At 38.1% G+C, this 7,649-nt stretch overlaps 1 long non-coding RNA gene across 1 annotated transcript; it reads left to right on the plus strand.

Moving 5' to 3' along the window:
• The first annotated feature begins 2,149 nt into the window (after nt 1-2,149).
• LOC111273236 (uncharacterized) lies at nt 2,150-7,643 on the plus strand. Its single transcript, XR_002687906.2, has 3 exons — nt 2,150-2,553; nt 2,924-3,101; nt 7,141-7,643. It is a non-coding gene; the product is annotated as an uncharacterized LOC111273236 (long non-coding RNA).
• The last annotated feature ends 6 nt before the right edge of the window (nt 7,644-7,649 follow it).

Below are 7,649 nucleotides of genomic sequence, written 5' to 3' on the forward strand. Positions count from 1 at the left end.
TATATATATATATATAAATTTCTATGATACTTCAATTAATTTTTGAAACTTCTGTGTCGTTGACCCATCTAGCTTGACGAGGTAGGATTATATGGGTCAAAGATATAGCGATATGGCCCACTAATGATTCTGTACGAAGAAATCAGCCATTCAACAAAGCTCAGCGGCAAATGCCTTTCTTTATAGGAAGGGCTCTACCTGTTGCTTGAGAAGACGATGTTTTATGATAATTTGCTATCAAGTTAGACAGGTTAAGCATTATAGTTCATTCGTAACATGAAATTCTACGGTGTAGTGCGAGGCTGGATTTTAAACGATTCAAATACCGGTACATTAATGAGTTGCAGTTAATTTCAGAGTTAAAGACGAAGAATAACAATGTGCGCACTGGCCCCCAAAGCCAAGTGGACCTCTGAAGCCCCCATAACCATTGTCGGTTTGCATCATTCTAGTGTAGTTTTCCATAAAAAATTTAATTTATTATCGTGAGTATCCACAACATTGTGTATATGTCGGATGATGCTCAGCTTTACTTGATATACATACATATATACAGATTCTCACCAAAGTTATATTCTAAGGCTACTTAATTTTTTTCAATTTCTCTGACAAATCAGAGTTAGCATTGGCGGCAGTCGATTTCGTGTATGCTCAAAATACACTGGTCCATATGGCATTGCCTTGTTCTGGCCCATTTGGGGTTCTGGCCTAGGGTAGTTGTGTAATATAAGTTTATGATGATTTTAATTAAATAATAACTTGTCTTCAATTCGAAGACGTAATTTTGGGTTAGGCACAACGCTGGTAGAAGACCAGGCTAGCCACTCGTCTTCTTTACCATTCAACGAAAGTGCAGAAAATGCACAAGAAATACTTAACCGGCCTCTATAGCCCGATCTTTTGAACATAGAGCAAAGGAGAAGTTCAGTAACCCGAATTGCACCACTATCCTTGGCATCTAAAAAATCATTAATGTCTAATTGTATTCGAAAGGTGGGCCTTCTTCTGCTAGGGAAAATCCAGTTTTCATGCAGCTCTATTTTCCTCCGGCTACGATTATGTTGCAGCATTGTTTCGTTTTGTTGAGTCGTTCTATTATCGCACTAGGTCCCATGTTTAAGCTTACGGCATATACTTGCCATGGGTCTACAAATGCAGTTTAATGCTTAATATGCTACTTAATTAGCATTTAAATGGTTTGTTACATTTCACACGTAAATCTCAGTGAAGCACAGGTACGGAGCACTGCGTAAATGAATCATTTAAAATGTAAATATATAGTAGGTAAAAAAAAAACAAGCCAGAACTGACCATCCCACTTAATCTCCAAGGATGCCACTGTTTAGTGTTAAATATCTCAGAAATGAAGCTCAACACCACCATTGTGCATTTTGCTTCTTAATTCTGTGAAGATTTAAAACACAACAATGCGACTTAACTAACCATATACGATTTTTTTTTGTTTCTTTTAAGCGAACGAAGGATATACGGTCAACTAATAGATGGCACGGGTATAATATAGAAAGGTTTTAATTTTTCTAGATTATTCAAGTGATCTCAAGGAATACACCAGCATATCCGTATTGTCAGCATGCACACTCTCATTATTTCCCTCTGCTTTAATTTTTATATAGATCACTACAATCAGGTAGTCGTGCTAGCTGATAACGTACGGCTTGTCAATACTTTTTCCAATATATTCATTATATTGTCCCCGTTTATAGAGTGACTAATACAGATTGTACAAAAAATGCAAATAAATATTACGCTACTACGACTAATTTACTCGGCAGTGCATTTTTCTCAATTTGACTGGAAGCATAGAAAAATATGTATTTTAAGATAATAAAACTACACTGGCTTAAAACAAAAAGGTTACTCGTAAATAAAAACTTGTTTTACCAAATATACTCTTGTGTGTATGTAATAGCTAATAATTGTTAAGTTAAAAAAGAAGGCAATACAGATAGGATGGCCTAATTGGGTATCTAACAAAAAAAACCCAATTCGAAGAGAAAGAGCTTAGTGGACCGAAGATATGTGTTGCACATAGTCTGCAGGTATATCGCAGACAAGATTTAATGGTATACATTACAGTAGAGGATGCATACTTTTGTGCTACAATTTACAGGTTCTATAAGAAAAAAAAAGAGTATATCAAGAGGTGCAAGAAAAATTCTAAAAAAAAGTGCCGTCCAGGATTCGAACCTGGGATTCCCAACTTTTATGTGTAGCGCGTGTAATCGAGCGTGATACCACTTCACCAACGGCACCTGTGTCGCCAGTACGCACGTGGCTATCAAAACTGGAGGTGGAAAGAGAAGCAAAATCCAGAGACGTTCGTACCTTTATGAAGCAATGCAATGATGCTTAATTCGCGTAGAGAGAGTCCTATTGTACGCTGTACGCCTGTCAAACGACACAGCTATTTGGAGAAGGATCTTAAGCAACAATGTGCACAACCGAATCGTGTGCGCATATATCTAGCATGCACGACTTCCATGACCATCGTCGTATGGATGTTTCTTCACGCATTCACAGCCATTACCCGTGGTATGACCATCTGGCATAAAATCTAACTTTAATGACTTTCACGCTCACAACCATACGTGAAGATAACACCAGACGGCATTAAGAAATAGCCGCTTTAACAAGAAGCGCTCTTCGACAACAGAGATCGTCATTACATGTTAACTCGGATCTATCATTAGAATAATGTTCTTTTTTCTATCGCGAGTAGCCTTTGTTAAACGGAGCTGTTCGACGATCGGTAGTATCGCATTCCTTCCTTTCTAAGCCTGCAACGACTATGAGCGCAGTTTCTACAGAAAGAGTTTCAAGTACATTTACCCCCCATAGAGTTAGAGTGGTTGCTCTATTAAAAAACGACAAAAAATATTTTCGAACTGCCTGCTATTTTCAGGAGGCGGGACCGCTTCGTCAAGAGCATTATGTCCTTCAAACAAGAATTCGAACTGGTCATCAGTGACCCTCTGATACCAACTGTGCTCGCTGAAATATAGGCTTGTCTTGTTTTCTGTTCGGGTTCGACATGAGGGCCGGCAAATTGGAAGGCACCATCTAAATGTTATAAGGTTTAGGTAAGCTGAAAGTTCATTACCTTTTGGCGAACTAACCGAACACCCATATCCACAAGTTATGGCAGTGATAGAAGCACTGAACAACAAAACATTCTAAGTAAACTCTAAACTGTAACAGGAAGATGAAAAGTACGCCATAGTCAAACAATCACAACCAAGCACAATGACATTACACTATCTCAGTTAAATCTGAGACGTCCAATACTATGCACAGTCATTGGGATTCTTGTGTATTGATCAGATATTCTTATATCGCTCACTTAACAAACAACTGGTAATACGAACAGTGTACATGTGACTTTCAAATGCACACGACTTTTAGCTTAGCTAAACCGTTAACATGTATTTTATAGCAATACACTTACTTTTTGAATGTTAATAGGATCCGCTAAAAACGAACGATAAAATCATCAAGCTTATCTGCTTTAGGTATATTTATAAATTGAAATATTTCCAAAGAGCTGGCCGGGTGTGCAACTGATAAGAACGAATATCTTCAAAATGAGAGGGTACATTATGGCTTTCACTACATCATTTTGAAAAGTTATGAATATTTTAAACGAGACACTTTCAAATAAAAAAAAAAACGTTAGCAAAAGCAGTGGTATGCTAATGCTACAACGTCTGTTTCTACGATAGCAAACATTATCACGACATATCATGATTGTGTCATACGCTGATTATCAAGCTACTTTGTTATCACACGTTTTTACTATTATAATTTTTTCCTGAAATAATTAGTTGCTGCATCAGGCGTAGAGTGGAACAATGTGGACGTATATAAATACGCACAATGCGTACCGTAGAATAGCGGTTATTTGTGAAGTTCAGAAATCGAACTTGTCAACAGAAGTTAAACTTGGACTGAAATGGCCGAGTGACACGAGTTTACCAATAGCATTGAGTTGTTCGTTGTGTTTAAATACAACTGTGTACGGTGTACAAAAAAAAATTGATTCCCTGTTATGCCGATATATTGCGATGTGAAAGTAATTTTACGTTTAACTATTCGTAGTATAGTATCGGACTCCTAAAGGAAGAGCGAGGATTCAACAATTACCAACGGGTCCTCGTAAAGAGCTGTCTTTTCATAGCTAATCCTAACTCCTGTGTTAATTAATTCTATCGAACGTTAACGTCATGATAACTGCTCTAAGTTACTCGACAGTGGCGATCAATGAGAGAAACACATATATACGGATACACTTCAGCTGAGTACTGAATAATTGCAATAGTACCTATCTTTAAAGATAAAATTTATGTATTTTCCTTCGAAGCTTGTCGTTGCTCGATATGCTGCTTAATTTGTACTTGTCGCATGTGACGTATCAGTTTTATCGGAATGGGGGTAAGACTATGCCATCGGGTATAGAGAGATTCTGTATGGTTCAACTAGACAAGCCTGTCGCTGGCCTAGGTATTTGATCGGTTACTATATTACGACGAGTAATGGCTCATCGATAGGGTGAACGGAAGTGAGTGGAACAGACGAAGACAGTGCTGCTTGTAATCAAGAACAGAGGCACAAATAAACGCAAGTGGTCACCATAATGAAAATCTACGCAGGTGTACGCATTAACAATGCTGGCGAATATCACTGAGTGATCTTGACGAGGAAGACTCACCAAAAACTTTTTGAAAAACTCTTAAAATCCTAATGCTTTTAAGCTTCCTGAGCTTGTGCTCTTTCTATCCTTTGTGCTTTTAATTCTCTCCAGATCTATAGCTCTTGGAGCGAAGATCGATTTAAGAGTCTTACTCGATCTTCAATTAGTTTGCCTATGCGTTCAAGTTTTCTAGTCGTATCGACAAATGAAACTATCCTTCCAAATATCTGGCGGGTGCGTTGTGTCAAGCACAAAGCTGAAACGAAAAATGATTTACTTCAAAGCCTCTAAATGATTATAGGGATGTGCTTCTAGTACGGGCTAAAATTGCTCAAGTGAAACAATAATAATGAACAAGATAAGCCTTTTATAGGTAGAAGGTACCTGATATCCTTGAATTCCGAGTTTTTATTTCATGAATTTACTGCCATCCATATTAAATAACTTAGAAGAGTAAAAGCGAAGCATTTCGCTGGTCGCGAAACGTGCACACGCTGGATGAAAAAAGTGTTTTGTGTGTACCTAAAAGCCAAGTTTTGATTGCTTAGTTTTTAATTTTAAAGGTCGTCAAAGTTAAGCGTGATGCCATTCCATGCGTAATATAATATAAAAAATAAGTTGCACACAACCAGCCGTCGAATGCTATAATCAGCCATTTTTGTCTAACTTGTAGGTAAGTAAAGAAGAGTTAACGTACTCAAGATGCGGCTAACAATGCTTAGTGGTGTACCCTGTCTCCATACAGCGTCGGTCTCATAGGAAGCAAATGCTTTTGCTAAAGTACGTCTCTCCCTACCATCGTTTATTTCGCGAAATGTAAAACGCGAAAATCATATTAGTTCGGAGCGTTTTACGCATGATGCATGAAAGGCTTCTTTCCGTCCACGCACTGGATTATTTAACGCAACCTTATCCTGCAATTGACTAGGGAAAGATTTGACGGGAACCTCCCTGTTTTTTTAGGTTTTACATTTAGTAGTGTTGTTAAGTTCCACCACTATGGCTGGCTCCCAGCGCAAAACGAAAAGTGTTTATGCCCGCTTATGAAACTACACTTCCATGTTTATTAGAACTTCGTCTACGCAACTTTTTTACACACCATAAACCAACCATGGCACCATTTCACTATCGCTATTTATAATGGCCTTTTCACGATAGCTAATAGACGTGTCCGATGTCAAATCCAATGTAGTCGTGCCGAAAGTAGCTTATTTGGCTGACTAATTAAATAAGTAATCAAGGTCTCTTACACTCTTACGAAATGATTCGACGAGTGAACCCTGCGCTCATGACTATTTACGGACAAGATGGGATATTACGCGCAATTCTGTAAATATTATAGTCATATTTCCATAAAGTTTATGCTATTCTGTAAACCATTATGTACTAGTCCAGACCATTAGTACTTCTGCAAAACGTTCCGTTGGCGCCATCACTTGTCTGTTCAGGTTGACTTTTCGATTCCGCTGAGCCACTTAAAGGCCGACTCGTGACATGCAATCGCTGTTCTAGCGCGTTTGAGAACTTTATAGTCGAACAGCCCCTTTCGATTGCATTAAATCCTACGAGATGTCCAATTAGAAGATCAATTAAGCTATTGGCGGAAGGGTAAACGTAGCGGCGTCTAATATTTTTTGACCTTTTTACTGTTACGCAGCGTTGACCGACTTTATTATTAGCGAAAAATGTTAATGTTGCCTAGTAGAACTGCAGTTAATTTGACAACCGATGGGCGAAAATTAAGCATAACATAATGATCCTTACTTTATATCACCTGTTGGGATCCAATTGTGAGGCGCAGATCGCTATCGAAACCAACAAGAAAAATTTGATATCGATCTTGCCGCAAAAATGTTTAAGTAAATAATTTTACGTAAAAACAAGTAGAATCGCGCAAAAACTATATCTGCTTTGAGATCTATAGCTCTCTAATGTGTATTTGCGGCTATGTGATAACTGAAGATCCTCAAGCGATACTATTACCGCAGCAGCATCCATCTCGATACGTGCAACGCTTATGGGCGTTGTTCGATGTCTGGAACGTTTTTTTAAACTCATACGATATGCTGCATGTGATGCATGTATCCTATGGATGAAATAATGCTTCTGGAAAATTTAGTCAAGATTGTCGTTCAGAGTGAGTGTGTGTACATGAGAACCTTACATAAATCGCTGTGGGAATTGGACAAAAGAACTTTAAGTAGCAACTTGAAGCTATATAGCACGGATACTACTCAAAGGTTCGCTAGTCAATATTTCATCAATGGTCAACGTCTGCACCATCGATACGCAACTCTCCAGCAGCAGAAATGTACATCGACGATATCTGCACATGCGTACACTTACGGAATATGATTTTGTGCTAGAGATTCATATTGCAAGTTCTGCTCCCTGTAAATAGTAAAAGTTACATATGAAATTCCGTGTTTCAGGAGTCGTAGTCACGGTGGGTAAACAAGACTGACCGACTTTGAATTGATGGGCAAAAACTAACATATAAACATGACGTACGTACTGATGACCCTATGAAAATCATTGAGTGATCGGTGACGGAAGAAAGAAAATTTCAAGAAGCTCCGATTCTACCATGGAGAACGTTTGCAGTTTGTTCACCGCCGGACATATAAGTAATACTAAGTCAAATCTGACAAACCTAGTGGCAATAATTAGTAAACTGTCACAATTGCCCGAAAATTTTTCAAGTTGAACATTGCCTATTTTAACAAACTGTGCAAGTAACCGTAGGATAACTTACGAGGCCACTGACGCATAGTTTAATTTCCTATTGAACTGAATAAGCCTAAATAAAATGAATAGTGTTTCAAGTTAACAACGCGCTAAAAAGCAATTACCTTTTCAATGAACATTAGAAACGTTCTCTTTTGTTACTTGCGCATAGGAGCTAAACATTCAGAAGTTCCTTAAAAACTGTGTGCCTTTC

The sequence above is a fragment of the Varroa jacobsoni genome, unplaced genomic scaffold (genome assembly GCF_002532875.2).
Source record: "Varroa jacobsoni isolate VJ856 unplaced genomic scaffold, vjacob_1.0 contig05634, whole genome shotgun sequence".
Taxonomy (NCBI): domain Eukaryota; kingdom Metazoa; phylum Arthropoda; class Arachnida; order Mesostigmata; family Varroidae; genus Varroa; species Varroa jacobsoni.